Raw genomic sequence first — 15,498 nt, forward strand, 5'->3', positions numbered from 1 at the left:
ACAATCTTGTACTCTTGTGAAGGCAGCCAAAGATACATAACGAACCATAGACCTGTAGATACCGACGAAAGTTCTCCCATAATTTTTTGAGCCGCAATGCCAAGACTGCGTGCACGCACGCAACCATTAAAGCAGTCATACAACATCGGCAAGAGTACCAACACCAGTATATCAGGGAATAATAACCAACTAGCTTTGTCGTCGTCGATGGAGAGCCGAGAGTACGAATCACCATTGTCGAGGACGTAGCAGCCGGGACAAAAACTGCGAGGATAATCCTCCTCGCGGCAACAACGACAAAAGATCCAAAATTGATCTGGCGAAGCAAGATCCGAAGACCCATACCTAGAAAATTGTGATTGTTCAACACCACCATTGACGCCGGGAAGAAGATCTCGTCGCCGAACGAAAGTCCGAAGATCACTTATTGCATACGATGCCATCTCCATTGAGGGGAAACCAACAATAAGACGGCTACCAAAATCCTAACATAATCTAATGAAAACAATACTTTTATTCAAAACTCCACGCATAGATCGGGTTCCCCACTCCTCCTGACGCCGGCGAAGCCGACCGGAGGAGGGGGAACCAATCTATGGAGGAGGATGAACTGGAGGCGGCTAGGGTTAGGGCGGCGGCTGAGAGGAGAGACCACGGGAGGAAAAGAATTCGAGAGGCAGAGATGAAGCTATATCAGATTTGTATGAAGCTCTAAATGTAGTAAACCAAAAAAGAAGAAGTTTGAAACATAACCCAGAAGCATATGTAGGAAATAAAGGAAGCACACAAGGACCAAGGTTGCAAATAAATTCAGATATATGGAAACAAATGTGATAAACAATGGTGCTTATAGTAAGTTGCTTCGAGAAAACATTTAACTACTAAGTATGAAGCAAGTTTGACAATGGTGGAAGCATGAATCATGTACAATGGGAAGAGATATATGAAACAAAGAAAGCATTACGTGTTTCTTAGTAAATATCTATATTATGGAAAGTGGGATTCAAAACTTGAGTGATTATCTGAAGAAAGTTGGAAGCATCTGTTATTAGTGGAAGTCGGATTAAGAAATTCCGGACGGTTAGGCCGCAAATTCAGCAAAGACATCCAACGAACCTGCATGCAATCAGTTCCTAAAATTTTGCAAGGAGCTACGCGGGCCAGGTAAATTGTACGGCCAGTTCACAGCCAATCCTATGGCCAGAAACTGGTCTGATGGGAAGCAAACCATCGGATGCCGATCCCTAGTGTTCTTTTTTTCAATTTCAAAATCTATGTTCAGTGCAGCCCACATCGTCCATCTGCATAGTATCCACGCGTACCCACAAATCTTTCGGATGGATCCGATCGAATATGCTTCACAAGAGAAGACGCGCAGCAACAGCAAGCCACACGTGGAGCTCTCGCCCCCACTGTCCCTCTCACCAATCACCATTACATGATTAAGCGGCGGCTGCTTCCATCATTCCGCTACCTCCAAAGTCCAGACCCAACGAAAGCTCCCGGCTGCTGGAACATGAGCCACAAAACGACGGCACTCGATTGGGCTTACGATTCCCGGTGATAGTCTGACAGATCATCGCAGTACGCGCCGGCCCTGATAGCGCCGGGACGGCGTGGCGAGAACGTGGCTGCGCAGCCATCCAGCGGGACATGGCCCGATTGACGGCGAGGTGGTGGCCTGGTGGTGGATCCATGGCCGGCGGGAAGCGTGTCCCGTCGTGATCGATGGATCGATCGACTGCACGTGAGGCTGCCGCTGCTCGGTGCTCGCTGGATCGAGGAGCTGTGGCTCGGAGCTGCGACGGTGACCGCCGGCCTACCACCGCGGCATTATGTACTTGTTTTTTCACGGGAAGAACAGCTGCATTATTGATCCCTCATCCCTGTATATATTCCTCATCACTGTCAACCCCAAGATAGGCGACACTTGTCAGGCTGCTCGATCGTGCTCCCGTGCGGGGCCAGTCTTCTCCCGTCACGTCGGTATCTCATTCATGTTCAAGCGCGGTTAATTAGATCCACACACATGTTCTGGGCGCATGCATGATGATCACTGGTAGAAAAATGGCCATTGGTCGCGGTTCGCAATCGCTATCGGCCATGGTTGCAAGAACCGCGACCAATTAGGCGCGATTAAAGCTCTCTTTAGTCGCGGTTCCTTACGAACCGCGACTAAAGGCCCGTCCACGTGGGCGGTAGGCGAGCGCCAGGGCGGAGGACCTTTAGTCGCGGTTCTTCTGGCCAACCGCGACTAAAGGCCTCCGCAGGGTTTAGGGTTTAGCCCCCCCTCCCCCTAAATCTGGTTTCTTTTTAATTTGTATTGTTTTATTTCTTTTGGGTTTTAATTTTGAAGGAGTTTCACATATTCTACGGTACTACATACATGCATATGAATGTACAATTTCAAACAAATTTGAAATTAGAACCAAAAAGAATTCAAGAGGAATATACAATATATATTCAATATCGGATGACCATATACAATTTTGAACAAGTTTCCATCCATAATTTAGTGCATATGAAGTTCTACGTCCTCTACATAGTGTTCTCCTCTAGGATCGATGACTTCCCTCGCGAACCATCCAGCTAGTTCCTCTTGAAGTGGTCGGAAGCGAGCTTCTGGACTAAGCGTCTTCCGGAGGTTATTTCTCTTGATGTTGTTCTCACACTGCTGGTCCCGCTCATTGGTGTATCTCCGGATCCTCTCACAAACATAGTATCCACATAGATTGGTCCCCGGTGGATGAATATCCCCAGTCGTCCGCACTGCCCTTTTAAATTGTAGCTCTTTTTTGAATTCACCGACCTTTTCATCTACGAACCGTCTCCAAACCCTACGAGGCAAAGAAAATTAAATGAACAAGAGAGTTATTAATTAGTTACTTGATATTAGGAAATGATGAACGAAATAGGCCGATCGATATAGAGCGCAAATGAATGAAAATAATTACTTTTGCATCATTTTTCTCATGTCGGCCCAAAGCGCCGCATCCATATTCAGAGAGTTGTGGACGAGAACTGTGGAGGTGTGAAATTGAATTACCATCAGAATCCAGTGGAACCTGCGGACACGATACATGCACAGTCATGCATAACTCATCGATTAGCCACATACCATGCATGGAGTAAACAAAATAGAATGTGCTCAAGACAGAAACACTCACCCAAAATGGTAAGGAAATAGAATATCACTTTTGAGTTCCTGTTTTCTAAGAAACCGCGACAGGTCTTCCTCCACGTCGGCGGGGTGGTGTTCTAACACATATGAATTAACGATGTGTGGGTCAATGAACCCAACATCATGGATGTTCCTTATTCGCATTTTCCGCTTCTTCATATATATATATATCTATATATATATATATATATATATATATATATATATATATATAGATATATATATAGTGCAGGCAAGGAACGAGATGGGGTAGAAATTAATAAATCACTTACGTAACGTAGCAACCGATGATAGATTTGTCGAGCTCGCGCAGATTGAACAAATTGGAACAATTCACTCCGATGAATTGTTATATAGTAATGTTTGAAGTGATGCTCATATCTAACTTCCGCATAAATATAGTCTTTGGCGTTTTTAAGTTTTATGTAACCCTTGTACCAATTTAGCAGACCTTTCATTTGTCGAGGTAGATCCTCTTCCTGCGCAGGCTCGACGAGAGGGCCATTCTTCACATATGTAAATACTACGTCCTTCATTGGCGCCTCATCAAGGCCTAACAGTGCACGAAGAGTGATACCTAAGTTGGCCGCTTGTTCTCTGGCACTCGTTACAGTCAATCCATGTGCTGCCGCAGCTGCTATGATATCGGGGGCATCCGGACCGGCGGCTTGCACTATGAGCGGGGCGATCGATTGTTTACTTTGTTCCCCGAGCTGGGCAACTTCTTTCCCCCTTTCTAATTTTTCCTCGGCCTCCTCCAAGACTTTCTTCTCCTGCTTCTCCGCCAACTCTTGGTTCCTCTTGAACGCGAGTGCTTGCCTACGAAGTTCACGTGCATAGTCGTCAGGAAGATTCTTCGCGGCTTGGGACGGTGTGTTCAAAAATGACTTAGCCCACTGCTTTTGCTTGTCAGAAAATACTGGCTTGGGCTCGCCCTCTCTTTTCTTCTTGCAGTCCTCCTTCCATTTCTCATGCTGAGCAGCCACGGCCGCTGCATTTTCCTCGACACTAAGTTCCCAAGGCCTCGGGATGAGAGGCTTCAGTGATGGCTCTGGTATCTTTGTGGTTCTAGGTACATAAGGCTCCGGGTTAATAACCCAGGACTGCTTCTGCTTCTTCGCCGGAGGTGGATTGGGGGGCGGCGTCTGATCACCCGCCGGACGAGGACTGGGGGGCGGCGTCTGCTTACCCGCCGGAGGTGAATTGGGGGGCGGCGTCGGCTGACGTGAAGGAGGTGTAGGTGAACCACCACCACCACCACCGCCGCCGCCACCACCACCGGAGGGGGGTGGACTTGTTTGCCTTGGCGCCTCGTCTGGAAACTTGATAAACTTCTTTTTCCATAGAATGAACTGGCGCTTGACACCTCCAAGTCTTCTCTCCCCTTCGGGTGTAGCAATGTCAATCTCCAGTTCCTCAAACCCTGGGACTATTTCCTCCACCGTGACACAAGCATAGCCATCTGGAATGGGGTTGTTGTGGTGGAGTGCTCCAGGCTCACATGGTAAAGCACTGCCGATGGCTACCTTCGTGGACATGTTCCCAATTGGATAATGCAGATGACATTCTTTCATCTCCTTTACATCGTCCACGGGGTAGCGAGGAGGCTCCGGTGCAGTAATTTCGACCGCCGTTGCATTATCAGTAGCCGGCGGGTTCTCCGTGGAAGCCACGCTGCTTCTCATCCGCGGCTGGCTTCCGAGATCCGCTGGATGATCTTCATTCGCCCCAGCTGCCGATCTTTCTTGTACTAGTATATTCAAGGTTTTCTTCATCGTATCGACTTCCGATACCAACTTCGCCATAACATCTGCATCCCGATCCATCTTTCTCTTACGGCTTCTGTAACCGTACGGGTCATCGTTCTGGGAGAACCCTACTTTCCACGGAATGTCCCCGGACATGCCTCGTACACGTCCTCCGTGTTCAGGATTCCCGAGGGCTCTTGTCAGCGCGTCGTTCTCTCTGTTGAACTTGATCTTCCCCTCTTGAGCATCCCTCATTGCGTCAATAAGGGCTTGGGTGGGTTTAAACATTTTGTTCCCGTGAACACACACCCCTGTCTCCGGGTCTAGCGTTCCCCCATGCCCGTACCACCAGCTTTTGGCCCTTCGGTCCCATCCCTCCGTACCTGGACGGATTCCTCGCCTCCTCAGCTCGTTCTCCATCTTCTCCCACTTAGGCTCCCAAAAGCGATACCCTCCTGGCCCCATAATATGATTGTACTCCTTCTTAGCCGCATTTTCCTTATTTTTTTCGATATTTCAATGAAATGCTCCGATTTCTTCTGCTTCACAAAATCTGGCCAATCATGTTGAAGTCTCTCATATTGTCCTTTGAAATCCGGAGTCTTGTTCTGATTGACATAGTCACGGGCTAGATTTTGCTTGAATTTCCTGAATGTTTCGGCCATCTTACCAAGAGCGAACTGTTTGACTAGCTTCCTCCTCTTCTTGTTTTCCTCAATCTTGTTACCCTCCTCATCGAATTTGTGGTATTCCGGAGGTAGGATGAAATGTTCCATAAGCTTTTTAAAGCAATCCTTTTTAGTTCTCTTGTCGACAAAAGTGAAAACAAGACGTGCCTTCTTTGGCTCATGCCACTCCTGGAGGGTGATCGAGACGTTGTCTCTAACAACGGCTCCGCATTGGTTGATAAACTTGGTGGCGTGCTTCTGGGGCTCCAGCGGCCTGCCGGTTGCACTGTCGACAACCTCGATGGTATATGTTTCTCCTTGTTTGAGCATCTTGGTTGCGCCACGCTTTGACGACGACGTACTCGATTTTTTCGACGATCCGGCCGAGGGCTAAAATAAGAAAGAGAGTCGCGCGTGTTAGTACACACATATTTATTCAAATCAGTAAGTTTGTATCACCAGAGGCAAAATGTATATATATATACCTCGGTGCCGGAGCTGGTTGCTGCTACTTGCAATTCAAGATCGTCGTTTATCGACGTTTCTTCCCCATCATCTTGCTGACGGCCTTCGTCTTGACCGTCAAGATTCAGATAAGAAGAAATATCCTCTTCATCTTGTTCGGTCGGCACATAAACAATATCGCCTTTTATGATGCCAAATATATGTTCTTCAGCTTCTTGATCATAGTTGTCCATAATCGGGTCAGCTCTATCGTCCCCGCCGGCTGGAGCCTAAGCGCCGGCGGCGTGCCGGTCCCTCCCCTCCCTCAGGGTACTGCGCGCCGGGCGGCCATCACGAACCACTACTACCTCGACCTCACGCCGGAGCAGCGGATGAATCCCCGCTGGCATCCCGATAACCAGCATACTTGGGACGCCTTCTTCATCAATCGGCGTGAGAGGGCGCTCGCCAGGTATGAGGAGGACGGTCTGCCTCCTGGGAACTTCCACGAGGCCGGCCGTCGGCTATGGTGGTACGGCCGGACTCTGCAGAGCGTCATGGACTACATCACGGCCGGCGATATCCCCCGCCTGCGCTGCCCTCAGTTCGAGCCACGAGCGCCGCCCGACGACAGCAGCGAGGACGACGGCGACAACTTAGAAGGCGACGACTACCAGTACAACGGCGGCGGCTATGAAGACTACGAGTATGCATATTATACGCCTAGGCAGGAGTATGACTAAATCACTCCAAATTTCATGTATCATCAGTGCTATCTCGAATCAATCGAATCATTCGAAAATGGACACGAAAACACATCACGGATAATATAATTCACGTGATCCATTCAACAAAGTTTGGTACAATAAATTATTACACATCATTTCTTCCCTTGTGTCCCTGCTTGCTTACGATTGGGCCGTATCCATGGAGCATCCTCATCATTTAACTTAATGCTTGGGTCGGTGTTCACTTTGAAGGGAGGAATTTCACCAAACATATTATAATCTTCTGACATGTCTGTCTTGTCCTCCACTCCCATGATGTTTCTTTTCCCTGAAAGAACAATGTGGCGCTTTGGATAATCACATGATGTACTGATCGTTTTCTTATCTTTCCGTTTCCTCTGTTTGCTACTCATGTCCTTGACATAGAAAACCTGAGCGACATCTTTCGCTAGGACAAATGGTTCGTCAAGGTAACCAAGATTGTTGAAATCCACCATTGTCATTCCGTATTGCTGGTCCACCTTTACCCCACCTCCTGTTAGCTTGAACCATTTGCACCGGAACAAAGGGACCTTAAAGGAGGGCCCATAGTCAAGTTCCCATATCTCCTCTATGTAACCATAATATGTGACCTTTTGCCCATTCTCGGTTGCTGCATCAAAGCGGACACCACTGTTTTGGTTGGTGCTCTTTTTATCTTGGGCGATCGTGTAAAATGTATTCCCATTTATCTCGTACCCTTGGAAAGTCGTTATAGTCGAAGATGGTGTCTTGGCCAACATGTACAGCTGATCTACAACAGCATTGTCACTCATTAAATGTTTTCTCAACCAACTGCCGAAAGTCTCCATGTGGGCCTTCCTAATCCAGGATTCAGGCTTCCCCGGGTTGTCCGAGCGTAAAATATTCTTGTGTTTCTCAAAGTACGGAGCCACCAAGCTGGAATTGGTCAGAACTGTGTGGTGAGCTTCAGTCAGAGAATGGCCGTCCATACATATCGTTGATTTCCTTCCGATCGTGCCTTTTCCACTTAGTCTCCCCTCGTGCCGCGATCGAGGAAGACCAATCGGCTTAAGGTCAGGAACAAAGTCAACACAAAACTCAATTACCTCCTCATTTCCATAGCCCTTGGCGATGCTTCCTTCTGGCCTAGCACGGTTACGAACATATTTATTTAATACTCCCATGAACTGTAGGATAACGTTGCATAGAAAACAAAAAATTTCCTACGGCGAACACGCAATCCAAGCCAAGATGCAATCTAGAAGACGGTAGCAACGAGGGGGTATCGAGTCTCACCCTTGAAGAGATTCCAAAGCCTACAAGATGAGGCTCTTGTTGCTGCGGTAGACGATCACTTGCCGCTTGCAAAAGCGCGTAGAAGATCTTGATCACGATCGGTTCCGGCGCCACGAACGGGCAGCACCTCCGTACTCGGTCACACGTTCGGTTGTTGATGAAGACGACGTCCACCTCCCCGTTCCAGCGGGCAGCGGAAGTAGTAGCTCCTCTTGAATCCGACAGCACGACGGCGTGGTGTCGGTGGCGGTGTAGAAGTCCGGCGGAGCTTCGCTAAGCTACGCGGGAAATATGAAGTGGAGGAGCAAAGCTAGGGTTTGGGAGGGGGTGGCCGGCCACTCAAGGGGGGCGGCCAAGCTATGGTCTTGGGGTGGCCGGCCCCCTCCCTTGGCCCCTCATTATATAGGTGGATCCCAAGTGTTGGTGTCCAAGTCTTCGAATAAGACCCGAAACCAAAACCTTCCATAGGAGGGGGCAAACCTAGCCCAACTAGGACTCCCACCCAAAGGTGGGATTCCCACCTCCCATGTGGGGGGTGGCCGGCCCCCTATGGTGGAGTCCACTTGGGACTCCACCCCCACTAGGGCTGGCCGGCCATGGAGGTGGAGTCCCTTGTGGACTCCACCTTCCTTGGTGGTTTCTTCCGGACTTTTCTAGAACCTTCTAGAACCTTCCATAGAACCTTCCGCGACATTTTATTTCACATAAAATGACATCCTATATATGAATCTTATTCTCCGGACCATTCCGGAACTCCTCGTGATGTCCGGGATCTCATCCGGGACTCCGAACAAATATTCGAACTCCATTCCATAATTCAAGAACTACCATTTCAACATCCAACTTTAAGTGTGTCACCCTACGGTTCGAGAACTATGCGGACATGGTTGAGTACTCACTCCGACCAATAACCAATAGCGGGATCTGGAGATCCATAATGGCTCCCACATATTCAACGATGACTTTAGTGATCGAATGAACCATACACATATATTACCAATTCCCTTTGTCTCGCGATATTTTACTTGTCCGAGGTTTGATCTTCGGTATCACTCTATACCTTGTTCAACCTCGTCTCCTGACAAGTACTCTTTACTCGTATCGTGGTATGTGGTCTCTTATGAACTCATTCATATGCTTGCAAGACATTAGACGACATTCCACCGAGAGGGCCCAGAGTATATCTATCCGTCATCGGGATGGACAAATCCCACTGTTGATCCATATGCCTCAACTCATACTTTCCGGATACTTAATCCCACCTTTATAGCCACCCATTTACGCAGTGGTGTTTGGTGTAATCAAAGTACCTTTCCGGTATAAGTGATTTACATGATCTCATGGTCATAAGGACTAGGTAACTATGTATCGAAAGCTTATAGCAAATAACTTAATGACGAGATCTTATGCTACGCTTAATTGGGTGTGTCCATTATATCATTCACACAATGACATAACCTTGTTATTAATAACATCCAATGTTCATGATTATGAAACTAATCATCCATTAATCAACAAGCTAGTTTAAGAGGCATACTAGGGACATATCACACATGTACTAATGTTTCGGTTAATACAATTCTAGCATGATATATAAACATTTATCATAAACATAAAGATATAAATAATAACCAATTTATTATTGCCTCTAGGGCATATCTCCTTCAGTCTCCCACTTGCACTAGAGTCAATAATCTAGATTACATTGTAATATACCTAACACCCATGGCATTCTGGTGTTGGTCATGCTTTGCCCTAGGGAGAGCTTTAGTCAACGGATCTGCTACATTCAGATCAGTGTGTACTTTGCAAATCTTTACTTCTCCATCTTCGATGTACTCGCGAATCGAGTGGTAACGCAGCTTGATATGCTTCAGCCTCTTGTGTGACCTTGGCTCCTGTGCATTGGCGATGGCACCCATGTTATCACAGTAAATGATTAATGGGTCCAATGCACTAGGAACCACACCGAGCTCTACAATGAACCTCTTCATCCATACCGCTTTTGATGAAGCCTCTGAAGCCGCTATGTACTCTGATTCTGTTGAAGACTTCGCCACCGTGCACTGCTTCGAGCTTGCCCAGCCATCGCAGCACCATTCAATATAAACACGTACCTGCATTGTGACTTAGAGTCATCAGGATCAGTGTTCCAACTTGCATCGGTGTAACCGTTTACAACGAGCTCTTGGTCACCTCCATAACAAAGAAACATATCCTTAGTTCTTTTCAAGTACTTCAGGATATTCTTGACCGCTGTCCAGTGTTCCATTCCTGGATCACTTTGATATCTGCTAGTCAAACTAACAGCATGTGCTATATCCGGTCTAGTACATAGCATGGCATACATGATAGATCCTACTGCCGAGGCATAGGGGATGTTACACATCCTTTCTCTGTCTTCTGCCGTAGCCGGTCCTTGAGTTTTACTCAATACCTTGCCTGGTAACATAGGTAAGAACCCTTTCTTATTTTCGTCCATTCTAAACTTCTTTAGAATCTTGTCCAGAAATGTACTCTGTGATAGCCCTATTAGGCGTCTTGATCTATCTCTATAAATCTTGATGCCTAATATATACGATGCTTCACCAAGGTCTTTCATTGAAAAACTATTATTCAAATAACCCTTAACACTGCTTAATAGTTCTATATCATTCCCGATCAATAATATGTCATCTACATATAATATCAGGAATGCTACGAGCTCCCACTCACTTTCTTGTAAATACAGGCCTCTCCATGACACTTTGTATAAACCCGAAGTCTTTGATCACCTTATCAAAGCGTCGGTTCCAACTTCTTGATGCTTGCTTCAGTCCATAGATTGAACGCTGAAGTTTGCATACTTTGTCAGCATTTTTAGGATCGACAAAACCTTTGGGTTGTACCATATACAACTCTTCCTCAATATCTCCATTAAGGAACGCCGTTTTGACATCCATCTGCCAAATCTCATAATCGAAAAATGCAGCTATTGCTAACAAAATCCTCACAGATTTTAGCTTCGCTACAGGTGAGAAAGTCTCATCGTAGTCAACTCCTTGAATTTGTCGGAAACCCTTTGCGACAAGTCGAGCTTTATAGACAGTAATATTACCATCAGCATCTGTTTTTCTCTTGAAGATCCATTTATTCTCGACAGCCTTTCGGCTATCAGGTAAGTCTACCAAAGTCCATACTTTGTTATCATACATGGATCCCATTTCGGATTTCATGGCTTCTTGCCATTTGTTGGAATCTGGGCTCATCATCGCTTCTTCATACGTCGCAGGGTCCTCATCATTGTTATCTACAATCATGACATTTAGACAAGGATCATACCAATCAGGAGTGGCACGTTCCCTTGTCGATCTGCGAGGTTCAGTAGTTTCCTCGTTCGAAGTTTCATGATCATTATCATTAGCTTCCTCTCGTTGCCGGTGTAGGCGGTACAGTACAACTTCGATCGCGCTACTCGATCAACGAGTATAGATTCATCAATCTCATCGAGTTCTACTTTTCTTCCAGTCACTTCTTTAGTGAGAAATTCTTTCTCAAGAAAGGTTCCGTTCTTAGCAACAAAGATTTTGCCTTCGGATTTGTGATAGAAAGTGTACCCTATAGTTTCCTTAGGGTATCCTATGAAGACGCATTTCTCCGCTTTGGGTTCTAGCTTGTCCGGTTGTAACTTCTTTACATAGGCTTCGCAACCCCAAACTTTCAGGAACGATGACTTAGGTTTCTTATTAAACCATAATTCATACGGTGTCGTTTCTACGGATTTTGATGGTGCTCTATTTAAAGTGAATGCGGCTGTCTCTAATGCATAACTCCAAAATGATAACGGCAAATCAGTAAGAGACATCATACTATGAACCATATCTAAGAGAGTTCGATTACGACGTTCGGACACACCGTTTCGTTGAGGTGTTCCTGGCGGTGTCAATTGTGAAAGTATTCCGCATTTCTTTAAATGCATGCCAAACTCATAACTCAGATATTCACCTCCACGATCAGATCGTAGAAATTTGATCTTCTTGTTACGTTGATTTTCTACTTCACTTTGAAATTCCTTAAACTTCTCGAAAGTTTCGGATTTATGTTTCATGAAATAGATATACCCATATCTACTCAGATCATCTGTGAAGGTTAGAACATAACGATAACCACCGCGCGATGCTACGCTCATTGGTCCACATACATCTCGTATGTATGATTTCCAATAAGTCAAGAGCTCGCTCCATCATACTCGTAAAATGGAGTCTTTGTCATTTTACCCATTAGACATGCTTCGCATCTATCAAGTGACTCAAAGTCAAGTGATTCAAGTAATCCATCAGTATGGAGTTTCTTCATGCGTTTCACTCCAATATGACCAAGACGACAGTGCCACATATAAGTAGAATTATCATTAAGTTTAATTCGCTTAGCATCAATGTTATGTATATGCGTATCACTACTATCGAGATCTAATAGAAATAAGCCATTCTTTTGTGGTGCTCGACCATAAAAGATATTATTCATAAAAATAGAACAACCATTATTCTCAGACTTGAATGAATAACCGTCTTGCATTAAACAAGATCCAGGATATAATGTTCATGCTCAACGCAGTACATAATAGCAATTATTTAGGCTTAAAACTAATCCCGAAGGTAGATGTAGAGGAAGTGTGCCGATTGCGATCACATTGACCTTGGATCCGCTTTCCAACGCGCATCGTCACTTCATCTTTCAGCGGTTGTCGTTTATTCTTTAGTTCCTGCTTTCGAGTTACAAATATGAGCAACCGAACCAAGATCAAATACCAGTGTACTAGAACGAGAACCAGTGAAATGAACATCTATAACATGTATATCAAATATACCTTCTTTCTTCTTCTTGACAAGGCCGCTCTTCAGATCAGCCGATACTTGGAGCAATTACGCTTCCAGTGTCCCTTCTCCTTGCGAATAGCACTCAGCATCGTGCTTAGGGCCGTTCTTAGGTTTCATAGGAGGCGTGGCAGCTTTCTTGCCACCCTTCTTGAATTTTCCCTTAGACTTGCCCTGTTTCTTGAAACTGGTGGTCTTGTTGACCATCAACACTTGGTGCTCTTTCTTGATCTCAATCTCAGCAGCTTTTAGCATGCCAAAAAGTTCTTGTAACTCCTTGTTCATGTTCTCGCATATTGTAGTTCATCACAAAGTTCTTGTAACTTGGTGGCGTGATTGAAGGACACGATTAATCCTCTGTTAGGAATCACTATTCCCAAGTCACTGAGTTTCTTCGCATGCCCGGTCATGGCGAGCATGTGCTCACTAACGGAGCTGCCTTCTTCCATCATACACGAAGAAATGTTTCGATGCTTCATAGCATTCCATCGCCGCATGAGTCTCGAATATAGCTTTCAGCTCATTCATCAACTCATGAGGATCATGGTGCTCAAAACGTTTTTGAAGATCGGATTCCAGCATCGCACAGATGGCACACCGAACTTGAGAGTACCGAGTTTTCCGAGTCGCGTAAACAGCTTTTACTTCATCGGATTCATCTTCGCAGGAGGGTCACCTAGCGGTGCATCAAGCACAAATTGCAGATTTCCGCCGAGAGAGGAAGATCCTCACATGACGGAACCAATCGGTGAAGTTGCTACCGTTGCTCTTAAGTTTCTCTTTCTCTAGGAACCGATTAAAATTGATTGGGGACGCCATCTCTACAACATATATTTGCAATAGTTTAGACTAAGTTTATGACAAATTGAGTTCAAATTTTAATTCAACATAATTAAAAACCTAAGTGAACTCCCACTCAAAACAATATCCCTCGCATTGTCTTAGTGATCACACGAACCAAATCCACCGCACCTAAACCCGATCATCACGAGAAAAGGTGTGATTTCAATGGCGAACACTCAAAGTGTTCATCATATCAACCATATGATTCATGCTCTACCTTTCGGTATCACGTGTTCCGAGACCATGTCCGTACATGCTAGGCTCGTCAAGGCCACCTTAGTATCCGCATGTGCAAAACTGTCTTGCACCCGTTATATGTACTTATTGAATCTATCACACCCGATCATCACGAGGTGCTTCGAAACGACAAGACTTGGCAACGGTGCTACTAAGGATGAACACTTTATTATCTTGAGATTTTAGTGAGGGATCATCTTATAATGCTACCGTCGCGATCTAAGCAAAATAAGATGCATAAAAAGGATTAACATCACATGCAGCTTCATATGTGATATGATATGGCCCTTTTGTTCTTGCGCCTTTGATCTTCATCTCCAAAGCACGGATATGATCTCCATCATCTTCGGGCATGATCTCCATCATCGTCACGTAGCGTCAAGGTCAATGGCGCCGTCTTCATGATTGTCCTCCATGTAGCAACTATTACAACTACTTTGAAATACTACTCAACATGAAATTTAAAGACAACCATAAGGCTCTGCCGGTTGCCACAATACAATAATGATCATCTCATACATATTCATCATCACATTATGGCCATATCACATCACCAAACCCTGCAAAAACAAGTTAGACGTCTCTAATTTGGTTTGCATATTTTACGTGGTTTAGGGTTTTCGAGAGAGATCTAATCTACCTACGAACATGAACCACAACGTTGATACTAATGTTTTCAATAGAAGAGTAAATTGAATCTTTACTATAGTAGGAGAGACAGACACTCCGCAAAGCCTCTTATGCAATACAAGTTGCATGTCGAACGAGGAACAAGTCTCATGAACGCGGTCATGTAAAGTTAGTCCGAGCCGCTTCATCCCACTATGCCATAAAGATGCAAAGTACTCAAACTAAAGATAACAAGAGCATCAACGCCCACAAACCATTGTGTTCTACTCGTGCAACCATCTATGCATAGACACGGCTCTGATACCACTGTAGGATAACGTTGCATAGAAAACAAAAATTTTCCTACGGCGAACACGCAATCCAAGCCAAGATGCAATCTAGAAGACGGTAGCAACGAGGGGGTATCGAGTCTCACCCTTGAAGAGATTCCAAAGCCTACAAGATGAGGCTCTTGTTGCTGCGGTAGACGATCACTTGCCGCTTGCAAAAGCGCGTAGAAGATCTTGATCACGATCGGTTCCGGCGCCACGAACGGGCAGCACCTCCGTTCTCGGTCACACGTTCGGTTGTTGATGAAGACGACGTCCACCTCCCCGTTCCAGCGGGCAGCGGAAGTAGTAGCTCCTCTTGAATCCGACAGCACGACGGCGTGGTGTCGGTGGCGGTGTAGAAGTCCGGCGGAGCTTCGCTAAGCTACGCGGGAAATATGAAGTGGAGGAGCAAAGCTAGGGTTTGGGAGGGGGTGGCCGGCCACTCAAGGGGGGCGGCCAAGCTATGGTCTTGGGGTGGCCGGCCCCCTCCCTTGGCCCCTCATTATATAGGTGGATCCCAAGTGTTGGTGTCCAAGTCTTCGAATAAGACCCGAAA

The sequence above is a fragment of the Lolium perenne genome, chromosome 4 (genome assembly GCF_019359855.2).
Source record: "Lolium perenne isolate Kyuss_39 chromosome 4, Kyuss_2.0, whole genome shotgun sequence".
NCBI classification, from domain to species: Eukaryota; Viridiplantae; Streptophyta; class Magnoliopsida; order Poales; family Poaceae; genus Lolium; species Lolium perenne.